This window comes from Heterocephalus glaber, unplaced genomic scaffold, assembly GCF_053883595.1.
Source record: "Heterocephalus glaber isolate CG9 unplaced genomic scaffold, H.glaber_assembly_v1.0 deba00001687, whole genome shotgun sequence".
In the NCBI taxonomy this organism is placed as follows: domain Eukaryota; kingdom Metazoa; phylum Chordata; class Mammalia; order Rodentia; family Bathyergidae; genus Heterocephalus; species Heterocephalus glaber.
The window spans coordinates 17,330,446-17,344,393 of NW_028258412.1; the positions used below are offsets into that span (position 1 = coordinate 17,330,446).

Here is a 13,948-nt window from a genome sequence, read left to right on the forward strand (position 1 = left end):
TGTATGTGTACAAATCTACATATCTACGTGTACACACATATATAAAATGTGTGTCATGTATGTGCATATGACAGATATATTACACACATATAATTACAAGAATGTGCCTATATCCTCTTATTCTTTGCTGTGTCCCAGATACTAGCACTATGCCTGGCACATAGAAGGAGCTCAATAAATACACCTTGATTGAACAAATGAATGCATATGGGATGCCCAATTTTAAAAAACCACTAAGTTGAGAGAGCTGTGTTGCTCCTAAGCCAATTTCTCCACAACTTTAGGAACAATGTATAGACCTTGTCTGAGTCCAGCAATTTCGGTGGAGGATTGGGCTTTCTTGGTTATGAGAACATTGTCTTCAGATACCTGTTTGGACTTCTCCTCCTTTGCTCTAAACCAGAGCTCTCAGTAACCTTGTCAGTCGGGCCCAGTGAGGAATGAGAGGTTATGGGAGTTCACGTTTGGCTCACAGGGACAATCTGCAGATGAAGAAACTGTTGAATAATAATAGCAAACTTGTACACAGTACATTAGCGTGTGGTTGTCAGGTGGCTGAAATGTCACATGTAATTAAGAAAATTACACATCACAACTCTATGAGGTTGGTACAATTTAATCTCTGATTTTCAGATAAGAAAATGAAGGTATAAGTGGTTCTATAACTTGCCCAAGGCCACGGATCTTGTAAGCCCCAGTCTGGTTCAAGTTCACAGTCCTCATCCATGCAAGGTGTTCCTACCACCTGCAAGAGAGAGGATTAGGAGCTGCCTGACGCCCAACCCCGTGAATGCTGTTAGTTGGGATTTATTGTGCAAGGTGCTGATATTCCCAAAGAGTAAGGACTTGCTTTTGAAAAGAAGTGAAAAATAATCAATCCTGATGGTTACTGCTATTGAGCATTCGCTAAATCTGAGACACTTCACGGACATTTATTTATCAGTACAAGAAGGTAGGTGCTTTCTTTTTATAATCTCCATTATATAGATGAGGAAACTGAGGCTGATCCAGAAACAATGAACTAGCAAATGATAGAAGGAAGTAGATTTGGGATTTAACCCAAAATTTCCCCAAATTTATGCGTAAGCTCAAACACCATCAGCGCCCAAAATAAGTAGCTGAGTGGGTGAGAATTCCAGGAAGTCACCATAAAAACAGCTTCTCTTATCAGAAGAGTAAGGGTGGGTTGGCAGCAGGAGAAGCATAGGTGTGGAGCATGATGAAGTTTGGAACTTCACTTGATTCCTCACTATTTCTTGAATGCACCCCAAGAATCATGGCGCCGAGTCTTGACTTGGGGTTTGTTTTTGTCTCCCGCATCCCAGCACTACCTGTTTGGCCAATTCTTCATCTTCAGGCCAGTTCAGATGATCACCGTCTCTATCAAGTTTCCCCAAATCTCTCCAAACTCCATCTTTCACCTCCATTAAGACCCTGAGTGCACCCCTGTTCTATCTAGTTCTAGTCCCCTTTATCCTAAATTCCTCTGGTAGAGAGAAGGAACATTAGTTCTCTAAGGACTTCCTTGGACAAAAGATCCTTTCAAAGTCCCACATAATTGGAGAATGTCACTCTTTCCAACAGGGGGAAATGTACAAAGTGATAACCGCAAAGCAAAGATCTGCAGAAATCATGCAGTGGGGAGATCAGTATTTCAAATTGGACCATGGAACACTCACTCCCCTTCTCACCCAACCCCACATTTTCTTTGGCAACATTGTCCTGCTGGTGAAGAACTTTGTTGTCATTATTCCTTAGCAAATGTTTCTTCTACCGACAGCGAGAAAGCGAGTGCTCTGCAGCAGCTGTTCCTCCGCAGTACCAAGACCTCCAATATCCAGGTTAGTCAGGTTGCTGAGCTGAATGAAGTAAGTGCTCTCAGGCAAACCTAGGCAGCGACAAAGCTCTAAGGTCCTGTATGCAGCTCCCACATAGGTAGAAGGGACCTTCATCCCTCTCTCCACCCTCACCACCCCACTGGGCATTTGGCAACATCCATACAATCAAATAAGAAGCTCCCTTGCCATCAGTCTCCACAGATGTGGGTGCCCCTAGGATGTGGCAACTCATGAAACTACCATGGAACCCATTTTTAACACCACATTCCAAGGTCCCCGACTTTGCCTTTTTGAGTTATCTCCAGCACCTTCCTGAGGGGGATTTTCCTTGTTCTTATAAACTGGAGATTTATTTCCTCCTGTGGACTCTCCCAGCTTTTCTGAATTCTTGGTTGTGGATGCTTTCCTCCCAGCAGAAGTGTGTGATGCAGGGGACGTTGGAGAAACTGCTTTGTAGTGAGATTCTTGGACTAGTTCCTACCTGTGAAGGGTAATTGGCCGGGAGACTTGGCCTAGTGGCACAATGGGTTTCTGGAATCAGAAGAACACACTGGGTTCGTCTACTGTAACTCAGGGGTTTGGGTAGCCTGCTTGCCCTTTCTGACCCTCCTCCATGTGCTTAGAAGCAGAGAAGGGATGGCAGGATGACCCAGGAGAGAGCTGAGGGCGCCACCGTCTTTACAATGCATGGCCATCTCTCTGTACCTGAGCCCTGTCCTTGCCTCAGGCTGTCTTCTGCTCACCATCTTTTCATTCCCACCATCATTTCCATTCACTTTTGATGCTTTTTTTTTTTTTAACCACATCCCTCCTTCTGGTTCTTCTAACTTCTTAACTTTGCCTTCTTTCTGTCATTTGCTTACCCTATATCGTCTTTAACTTGGGCCTCTCCATGACTTCAAACAAACAAACAATCAAACAATCAAACAAACTCAAGTTCAGTGTATTTTGAAAGAAAGTCTCATTTTGTACCTATGGACCTCAGTGGATTTAATGAAAACAGTGAGTTGAGTTGATCCAGCTGTTGGAGCTAGAAGTTCTGATGGAAAACAGACCATAATGTATGACTTAAATGCTTCCCCTTGCATGGTGTGACTTTAACAGTTGAGTCAACGTGTTTGTCAGTGTTTGTCATTTGATGGCATCCACCAATGGGGCTTCTTGATTCAGAACAACAGAGAGCTGTTGATTCAGCTTTCAACAAGAGAAGATAGAAAAAGAACATCAAGGCTGGGATGTGCTATAGCTCACTGAACTTGTGTAGCTGGGTTCAATCCTCACACTGAAAAAAAAAAATCAAGACAAACCAACCAACAGCAGAAGAAAAGAAGTGGCTAATATTCAATCAGAAAATAAGGCCTGAAAAATGACCAAATTCTGATGCTATCTTTGAGAAACAAATTTTTTTTTTTGGTACTGGAGATCGAACTTGGGACCTTGCGCTTGCGAGGCAGGTAGCGGAACCACTGAACTAAACCCCCAGCCCAGAGAAACAAATTTTAAAAGGATATATCATTTAAAAAATCTTAATAAAGAAAATAAACAGCGCAAACTAATTATCCCAAGTTGACGATGAGCAACAGGATATGAAGTTATAAAGGAGATATTTACATTGATAAGAAAGGGCTACATTCATTTCTGTATCAGGGTTTCTCCTTCTCAGCACTATTGACATTTGGGGCTAGAGAATTCTTTATTCTTTGGGAGAAGGGATGGAAGGGTGTCCTGTGGTTTGTAGTAGCATCTCTGGCCACTATCCACTAGCACCAGGACTTGTCCGATCTACAAGTCAGGGACAAACAGAATGTTTGGTAGGAAGGTTCTACATCATGAATACTTGCTTATGCCTTAGGGGTGGCCAGGACATTTGGAATGGATCAGTTTGGACTAAGTACGTCTTTGCCTTTCTTTGTACAATCCAGCTCCCTCCACAAGGTAGAAGGATGCCTGCGATCGTGAAGAGGCTTGGGGACTACTGACTCACCTGCCTTAATTGTGAGGCGCAGGCAGTAAGGGATGACTACATCGATGATATCAGTTTTGTCTCAGGTGTGTGATTAATTTTATTCCTGGGGTTAGTATATTGCTGAAACACAAACACGAGGTATAGATTACCTAGTGTGAACTTACAGCCATTGAAAAATAGGTGAAGAGTGGAGTACAGTGTGCATAAAACACATTTCTGTAAGCACAAAGTTGTTCTCAGCTTTATCCTTATTATAATCATATTCTGGATTGGTTGTTATCCTACGAAGTACTCGTTCATTCTAGGCTTTTGATTGGTTGTTGATCCTAATGAGCCCTTTATTCATCTATGTATTCTTTCTCCCACTTTTAACCCTAAGGAGTCATGACCCAAGGAGTCCCATCTCAGGTTTGTATCATTGTTCATGAACCAAAAAGTATGTGGTGTGGTCAGAAAATATGGTGAATGTCTCAATTAAAAATATTTATTACAGTAAAATACACACTGCCATTAGTCACCCTCAAAATACTTCCCTATGTTTGAAACACACTTATCCCATCATTCTTGCCACTTTGTGAAGCAGTTCTGGACATCTTCTTTGGTGAATGTCTTTAATTGTGCTGTCCTGGCTGTCTTAGAGTCCTGAATTGATTCAGAATGTTTACTTTTCATGATCATTTTAACTGTGGGGAAGAGCCAGAAGTCACACAGTGCCAGATCTGGTAAATAAGGTAGATGAGGATACATGGCGATGTTTTTACAAGTCTGCCTTTCCATTGGATGGCGCTCAGCAGCAGTATTCATGCCATTTTGATCACATTGCATGAAGAGATTCACCAAAAAGGCAGAACTGCCTCAGAAAGTGGCGAGAATAATGGGGTACGTGTGTTCAAAGTGAGAGGGAGTATTTTGAGAAGGATTAATAGCAATGTATCTTTTACTGTAATGTATTTAAAAAAATTTAAACATTCACTGTATAGTTCAATCATTCCTCATAATTTCCCAATAACTCATGTTCTCCATTTGTACTTTTTGACGCTATGAAATGGACATAAAACCTGTGGGCCATAGCTGATTTTCTTCCTATTCTCTTCTCAGGAGTCTGTGTAATTAAATTTGAAGATGCAGCAGGGCAATAGCTGAAGCCTCCCAGAAAGCAAGAGAAAGGAAAAGGTAGATCAGAATTGTGTGTAAGCACTGTTGGTGAAAGTTTACCTTCTTTCCTGTTTAATTCTTATACAAATTGGATCATTTCATCTAAATGGGGATGGAAGTTTATACCCAGCATGCACATCAATCAGATACAGCTAAATTAGGATTGAGGTGAATGTACCTCCCAATTTGCTTGGTTCTGTCATGTGTTCAAAGGTGGAGCTTCTGGAAGGTGATTGGATTACAAGGGCTCATCCCAGACTTGGAGGTGGGATTTGGCCGGAAGAGATGGGTCCTGTGGGTGGGGCCTGAAGGCTCTCTCTCCCTTCCTAGCTCCTCCCTTCCCTCTCTGCTTCCGGTCTGCATGCCTCTGTGTCATGCTGTCCTTAGAGCCAGCCGGCTGTGGACTGAAACATGAGCCAAATAAACTTCCCCTTTAAGTTGTGAGTGTTGGTCTTGTGGGTACAGTATTTTGTCTCAGCAATGAGAAAAGTGACTAAGACGCACACTCAAAGTGTTTCTCTTTGGATGATAAATTACATTGCCACATATTAGAATGTTATTGGTGTCAAATAACAAGAAGCAAAGATTTGGAAGGGTTAGGCTTCTGGGATGTTGTAATCTTACAGCCCAAGAAATGCAGTTAAGGTAGTTCCAGGATTGGCTAATTCAGCAGCTAAGCAAACTGCTGAAGACAGAGGTTTCCTTTGTGTTTTTATTCATCAACCTCTCTAGATGAATAAAATATGCCCGTTATTCTGTTGTTTTGGGCAGCACTTTCTCATACTCACTGAGAAAAGGCAGAAAAAGGTGCATTGCATCTCTTGAAATACTGGGGTTAGATTGAACCCAGGATCTTGTGCATGCTGGGCAAGAACTCTACCACTGAGGCATACCCAGGGCTGGGCATTGTGTCTCTTTAGAGAGCAAAGACTTTCCAAGTAGCTCCTAGCAGACAGATAAGCTTCTCAGAGAGGTCACATGTTCTCTCTCTAGCCAATCAGTAGCAAAGGAATAGGGTCACATGGTTAGCTTTTACCAATCAGAAATTCTTTCAAGCCATATAGGGACAATGAACAAAACATTGTGCTCTTTGGGAATGGAAGAAGTAGAAAGTGGCTGTGAGATAGGAAAAGCATAGTGACTGCTACAAATGAATTGGTGAAAAGATGCCAGCCAGTCCTAGGGGACCACAGAGAGTGCTCTTCCACTTGCCCAGCCTCCCTTCCTCAAAGACTGTGCCCCTCAAGAGTCTATGTTGAAAGAATGGAGGGAAGAGTGTGTGTGTAAAGGGGCGGGTTGTCAAAGGAAGTTCTATTAGCAGGGAGTGGAGGTGTCCAAGGCAGTTATTTTATCTCCATTTTTTTTCAAGGGGCTGGAAATCCTGGTGGTTCGTGATAGGTAGAGAGGTTACTGAGGGCTGGGGTTGGGGCCCTGAGCTCTGTAATGCTTATCCTTGGAATCTGTGCAGAAGGACAATGACTCTTTGCTCCATCTGAGTGTTCTAGACACCCCACTGGAGAACCTGCTATCTGTTCACCAAAATTCTTTTGTTTTCCTCCTTCAGACAAGCTACATTACTTTCCCTGATGTCTCCAGGAGTTAGGTGACAGCATGTGATGAACTGACTTGTGGCCCAGTGATGGTGGATGTGAGCGATAGCCCTAACTTCAGGGCTTGGCTTCTAGGAAACTGCCACACTGTCTGGCACCTGCTCTTCTTCCTAGTCCCTTGCTAAATGAAGGCAATACCACGGGCAGAGAGGGGATCAGAGAGAGCTACTTGGGGCACAAGCCTGGAACTGCCCAGAACAGAGCCCTCTGGAGACTTGCACTTACTGACGATAGTAGAGAAATAAACTTTTATCGCACTAAACCATGGAGACTTGAGTTTCATTGTTTGCAGCAGCTGGTCTACTCGACACAGTCTTGCAGGTATATAAGCACTCTTGAAATGCTAGGGAAATGGACAAAGTGTGCACTGAAGTTTGAGGGATGTGGGGCGTATTCATGATGACCCAGAGTGGAATTGTCTGGCAAGCCAGGACTCACTCTGGTGAAGTGCCCAGGACATCAGGAATGAAAGCCCTTGGTTCAAACTATACCTTAATGGGATAAGTTAGGAAAAGTTTTTGGAGTTGGTTCAATGAGTCTTACAAATATCTGTCAAAAAAAAAAAATCTGTCAAAGGGGGATGCTAAGGGTTTCTACTCAGGAGGGTTTTGGCAAAGATTGAATGAGGTTATGCTTTTAAAGCACTTAGCACAGGGGCCTACCCAATAATATGGAGGCTGCCATAATGGTAATTACTGGTTCTTACTGGTATTATTACTGAAAGGAGCGACTGGGTTGAGAGAGCAGTAGGTTTCAGGAGAAGGCATTTCAGGGCAGGGGTGGGAGGTAGCAAGAGCAGAAAGGGAGAGACCAGGATAAGACATGGTCTGAATGGCAAAGGATGCTACGCAGAGGCAGCAGTGAGGGGGATGCCCCTCTGGGAGTGGTGCCGGAAGGGGCGGGAGAGGTCATGGGCGACCCCAGGTGGACTGGGTGAAAAGCGCCGTTTATAGCCCTATGACCACATCCACCCAGACGGGACTGGGTCGTTCTGTTCGCCACAGGCCACATCTCTGCACCACGCTGGCGCCTAATCATATCTCAATGGCGATTTCCAAGAAGCTCAAAGGGCTTTCTGGAAGTTATCTGGTTGCCGGACCCAACAGCCCTGCGTTATCACTCCCATCTCCTACATAGAAAAACAGGACACCAAGCAAGTGGTGAACCTACTTACCCAAGATCAGAGCACTGGGCAGCGGCCCGTGTGTAATCAGATTCTAGATTTCTCTACTGCAGACTCCTCCCAGGCTTCTGCAGGCTACGGGCTGTGCTGCCAAGCAGGCTGTATTTCTTCTTCCTCAAAGAGAGTCACCAAGCATCCAAATTCCTCATGCAATTTAGTTATTAGCGAGATCCTGATCTTTGAGGACAAGAGGTCTGACATGCAGACTAAATGATCTCTTAGGTGTTGCTCGTCTTAGGGGCAGCGTTTCTCAGAAAAATGTTCCAACAAACAGAAAATTTGAGACTCATTGTCAATACCTGTCTACCCAGGATTGTGATTGTACAATGGATGCTTTTGTTTTACTTTTCTGTATTAGCTGATCTACTGCAAAGCAGACAGAGGAAGTTCTTTTCAATGAGAGTCAAAGCAAAAGCTGCCCTTAGGAATCTTTTTAAATTTCTGCAAATGATAAAAAGGGGTTTGAAGAAATCTTGAATCTTTCTGCCCCTCATCAATAGGCTAGGATGTTCTACCAAGATGAGATTACAAGAATATTTTTTACATTCAGAATATATTCTGGTTTGAGTAGTTCAATAAAATGTGATGATATTTGACTATATTTGTTTATTTTTTTAGAAAGAAGACCCCCTTCCAAAGAAGAAAAGAAAGCAAAAATCCAAAAATGTTAAAAATTTGGGGGGCAGGAAGTATAGAATTAAAAAAATACTTACATCCCTTCCCTAGCAAAAGGCTCATGAAATCAGGAAAGAGAAACTGCACAGCTAGAGGCCTGAAGAGGCCAAGGAAAATCTTTCAATCAAGTAAGCTATTTTGTAGATGAAGCCCAGAAAGGGCAGGAGGCTTGGCTGAGGGCACACAGCAAAGGCCTCCCTCTCAGGGACAGTATTAGACCCATGCTGTCTTACACAGAATGCAGAGTTGGTAGAAAGGGGTTCAGCATCTATTGGTATTACCTTGCCCCAGTCTGACCATCCCTGAGGCCCACATGCATGTTCTGTCTTTATTTACAGGCAGATATGTGCTCAAATGATATACCTCAGCTGTGACTGCTGCCACCAGCATAGGTGGCAGAGAGAGGTCTTTGCAAGAGCCCACGGGGGAAAAGCGTTGGCCAGGTTGGGCATGGTGGGTGTCTTCAGAGACAAAGCCCCTGCTGTTCAGCACCATCTTTTCAGCCCCGGGGCTTTGCCCCAGAATGCTCCAGGCTGCCCCTGAGGCCCAAGCATTCTCCATTGGAAATGAAATACATCAAGAAAGCTGTGGCTCTGCTGCGAATTCATCCCAGAGCAAGGGACCCTGTCTCCTGGACACCCTGCCAGGCCCCATCTGGAGCAGTCAGGCCCCATGTCTTGAGCCCTGGAGCGGCATCGGCAGCGTGGGCCAGGGCAGCTTCTAGGCAGCAGGGAGGAAGCAGCCAGAGCCCCGTGTCCCTGCTCTATCGTCTGTCATCTCTAGAGGGACCCTAATCTCCTGGGCGTCAGTCAGGATCCTGTCCCCAGCAATAAACTCATTTAAGGAATGGGGGGTGCGCATTAATAATGAAGATAACTGAACAGCCGGCTGTGATAGTCCCTGGCCTGCCCCCAGGCGGTCTTAATGACTGTTTGTGAAGTGCACACCCGGGCTGGATGAAAGGCGTCCAGGTGAGCACAGCAGGCCCGCAGCCAGGACACCTGCTGAGCCCCGCCTGCCCCCAGGGATTCAGCTGTTCCCTTCCAGCTGGGTGGATGTGGACGGAGGGCCCTGCTCCTGCAGAGAGGCAGAGAGCAGGCAATGCCAACAGTGTCCAGGGGTGCTGAGGCCAGGGCTGGGGTCCAGCAGGGAGAAGAGGATGGGGGAGAAACAGGTGAAAGAAGAGAAAGAGGAAGAAAGGGAGGAAAGAAAGTCTAGATAGGGAAAGGAGGCCGCTGGTGATGGAGACCAGAGGGGTAGGAGTGAGAAGGACAGGGATGAAGGCTGGAGAGAGAGAGAGAGAGGGAGGGAGGGAGAGAGAGAGAGAGAGAGAGAGAGGGAGAGGGAGGGAGAGGAAGAGGAGGGGGAGGAGGAAGAGGAGGAGGAGGAGGAAGAGGAGGAAGTGACCCAGGGAATGCTGACCGAAAACAAGAGGAAGGGGGAGAGAAAAAGAATAGAGCGCGGATCAGATAGTAAGAGAGAAACAGGGAGTGGAGGACAGAAAGGGCCGCAGAGCAGGGAGACAGGTGTGGGAGGTGAGGGGTGGACTCTCTCTCTCTCTTCCATGGGGGTTGCCGGAAAATCTAAGAGAGGCGCGGCCGAGAGCCACCGGCAGGTCAGAGCCCCCGCGGCAGGGACAGGGCCCGGAGCCGCGGAGCCCCCTCCTCCGTTATCAGGGGCGGCGGCCGGGCGCAGGTGGCTGGCGCCAGGCAGTCTGCAGCGCGCTGACCGGGCGGTGGCGACCAAGCCCTCGCACGCAGGGCGCCGACCCACGCAGCGCGCCCGGGCCACCTGCGGGCAGAGGGACGACGCCGGGCTGGCACCCGCCCCCACACCCCGCGCCTGCCCCCGCCCGGCAGGGACGGGACGCCGCCTGGGCCTGGGGATGTCACGACGCCGCTGCTCTGAACAGCACCTGCGAAGGTCCCGCGCGATGTCCGCGGTTTCGGTCCAGGAGCGCGGGGCGATGCCTGCTGGACTCAGACCCGCTCGCTCGGGGCCCCGTTCCTCCTCAGTAAGATCCGCCCGCCGGGCACCGGCAGCCCTCACTGCCCTTCCCCCAGGGCTGTTGGCCACGCCCAGGGCAGGTGGCCCTGGGCACAGAGTTGGGAGCCACCCTGACCTGGTGTTGGATCTGGGTCCATCCTTACGCTCACAGGGATGTCGGGCTGAGTCACCCCTGGCAGTCTGAACAGCGGCTTCTAGGAGTTGTTGGGGGGGTTGACTGGGCGCTGCTGCGGGGACCCCCAGACCTCGATGCTGGAGGAGGGGCGGGCTGAGGACCCCCGCTGGCCGCCTCGGCTGGGCTGCGAGGGTCACGGAGGGGACACGCTGGCCTATAGCCCAGGCCTCCCTCCCCACACCTGCGGCTTCAGGCTGCTGCTCTCTGTGCCCTCCCTTCCCATCCGGGGACCTAACATTCTCCCTGGCTCTCCTGTATGTCCACCAGCATCTCCTCCGGTAAACCTCTGGCCCATCACACTCCACCCAGGTACTGTGTCTCAGGGCACCTGAACTAACACAGGAATTCAGGTGTCAAAGTCTCCCAGAAGCCCCCAGCAGGTACTAGGTGTCCTGCTGTTGTCACACAGCCCAGCCTAGAGCATTCAGCCAGCCGACCAGGTCCCAAACAGAGCCTGCTTTCCCTTTGGCCTTGCTCTCTTTCTAGTCTGCAGATGCTTCCCCTGGCTGCCAGGTGGCCTGCTCCACAGCCTCTGCCTTTGCAGCAGGAGAGAGTGGGAAATACACCTTTTGGTTTCAAAGCACAGAGGCCGGGAGGAGGCGGCGGGAGGAGAGGGAAGCACCAGGGGAGGCTTCCTGGAGCAGAGACCTCTGTGCTGAGTCACAGGAGTTCATGGAGCTGCTCAGCCAGCCAGACCACCCATGCCCAAAAGGAGCTTCGCCTAAGGAGGGCCCGGTGGGATGGCTCTGTCGGGATTCATGGTCAGGGTGACATCTGATTTGTTCCTGTAGAATAAATAGCAGGGCCGTGTTGCCTAATGGCTAGTTGGTGAAGTAGGAAGATCCCAGACCAAACTGCTCATTGCAGCCTGGCAGGTCAGAGACACGACCGGTGGCCAGGGTGCCTTCTCCCTGCAGCCAAAGAGCACCAGGTACAAGTGCCAGCCCAGCAGGCCAGATTTTCAAGATGCACCGGACATTCTCATGTGACCTTTCCCTTTTTCTTGATCTCCATTACTTAGCAAAAGAGCATTCCTAAAAATACAAAAGCAACACACATGGGTAGATTGAAACAAGTACATCCAGGGTCCGGTTTGCCCCGGAACCATTGGTTGGAGATCTTTGGGTTGGGTCGGAGGCTGCAGGCTGGAGAAGGCAGAGGCAGATGCCATGAAGAACAGGACCTCAGATGGCTCACTGAAAGCCCAGCACTTCACCCCTCCAGTATGCACAAGGCCTCCCTCGACTGTGAGCTCTCAGCATTGCACTTTTACTCTTATCTTCATGTCCCCCTAATGGCTGTGTGGTTCCCCAGGCCAGACGACTTCCTGTCCCCGGTCCCAGTGCCTCTGTGGGGCTCCTCTGGCCCGGCTCCTCTGCCTTCTCTGAGATGATGCCGCTGTCCTTAATCCTTTCTTGGGGCAGCCCCATCTTTTCCACTTTTCATCATCTTTAGGAATGGGGCTTGCTGACCCACACACTGGAATGAAGCAACTCAAATAAAATAGAGACAGACCTGGCAAAGTCCTCTCAAGTACACCAAGAGGAGGCTCCCCCAAAGGAAGGCAGAGCCTGGGAGCAAGGCAGTCAGAAAGAAAACCTTTTAGCTGAAACCAACATCGTTCTGGCTGAGGTATTTCATTATAATAATGGTCTCTCTTGGATGGGCAATTTAGGAGAAAGGTAAGTGGCTGAATGTAGTTCTTACCCCGAGAATACCAGAAGGCTGTGACCCAAGGCTGTGTGTTCTCCAGAGGCCAGGAGTTTGATTCATACAAACAGCTTTCAGGTTTATTTCCCGGGTTTTGAGGCCCAGGCATTGCTGGTAATCTTTGTTGTAGATTTCCCAAGGAGGCTTGGCTGTTAGACTCTGATAGGAGTCTGATTACTCCTCAACTGCCCATTAGTTGATTGCTCAAAGGTGAGGAGCTTATAGGGCAGGCCCCAAAGATCCTTAGGGTAACCCAGAAACAGCAGGAAGAAGTCAGTGAGATGGTGCAGCCACACCATCCAGGTCCTTCGCCATTCACACAATCCTCACTGTGGACCCAGAGAGCAAAATGGGCCGCAACCATGACTCCAGTCCTAGGGCTTCCATAAGAGGTGGTGGGCATCCAGGTTCCTTATTTGACAAGGAGGTCATCTTGTCAAGAGCTATTTTTTGAAGACCTACTGTGTGCTCTCCAAGACTATGACAGGAAGTAAAATGGGGTTGATATTTTCCTGGGGTTGACACTTTGCTGGCAATGGTCACTAAAGAAACACACAGACAACTTGATTCTAGGCATGACACCTATAATAAAGTAGGGTAGTGTATGTATCAGTTTCCTCTCTAACGAAGCTGTAACCAAGCATCACAAACCGGATTGCTTACAGCAAGACATTGATTCCCTCGCAGTTCTGGAGGCTGGAAGTCCAAAGTCAAGGTGTCAGAAGGGCAGAGCTTCCTACAAAGTCTCACCAGGAGAATCCTTCTTTGCCTCTGCCCGCCAAGGTATTGTCCTTGGTTATGTCACTTTGAGATCTGCCTTCACTGTCACACACAGTCTTCTCTCTGTGCTTCTCTTCATCTCTTTTTATAAGGTTACTGCTCCCACTGGGTTAAAGCTACCCTTGTGACCTCATCTTACCTTGTGTCATGGCTTGTGTCTGGATGTCCCCCCAAAGCCTCGTGTGGTCATAAGGGGAGCTTTTCAGAGGAGGCTGGATCTAGAGTGCGTGATGCTGGGATCAAGGATGTGATGCTGAGACTGATTGGTGATACAGAGCTAGGATTAAAGGTGCTCCATCAAGGGTGTGAGTGCTACCTGCCCTAAGGGCAGTTACCCTGGAAAAATATAAGGCACCGAAAGAGGGCTGCTGTCATCACTTGCTGCTAGATACTTTGCTGCCTTCTGCCTGCCATGAACTGTTTCTCCTCTGCCCTGCCACCTTGCCTTAGAGCCAGCCTACTATGAACTGAAATCTCTACAAACTGTGAGCTGAAGTAAACCTTTCCTCCTCTAACTTTGGGTGTTGGGTATTTTGTTTCAGCAATGAGAAAAGAGTAACTAAGACACCTGAGTTCCATAAGGAAAGACTCTATTCTCAAACAAGGGCACATTCCAAAGTACTAGGAATTAGGCTTCAGCCTACCTAATGAGGGAGCACAACCCACAATAGCACAGTGGGGGGACTATAGCCTTAAAGGGGAGAGTGGGGAGAGAGTGGGAGAGCTATAAGACTTCTCTGCAAAGCTAAGGCAGCTCAAGAACCAAGGGACCAGTTAGGCATGGTGGTGCACACCGGTCACCTCCGTACTCTGGGAGGCTGAGGCAGGAGAATTGCAAGTTTGAATCCA

General features: G+C 48.0%; 1 long non-coding RNA gene across 1 annotated transcript; it reads left to right on the forward strand.

Moving 5' to 3' along the window:
- The first annotated feature begins 474 nt into the window (after nt 1-474).
- On the forward strand, nt 475-5,077 carry LOC147822016 (uncharacterized). The gene is made up of 3 exons (XR_015446260.1): nt 475-1,841; nt 3,761-3,887; nt 4,903-5,077. It is a non-coding gene; the product is annotated as an uncharacterized LOC147822016 (long non-coding RNA).
- The last annotated feature ends 8,871 nt before the right edge of the window (nt 5,078-13,948 follow it).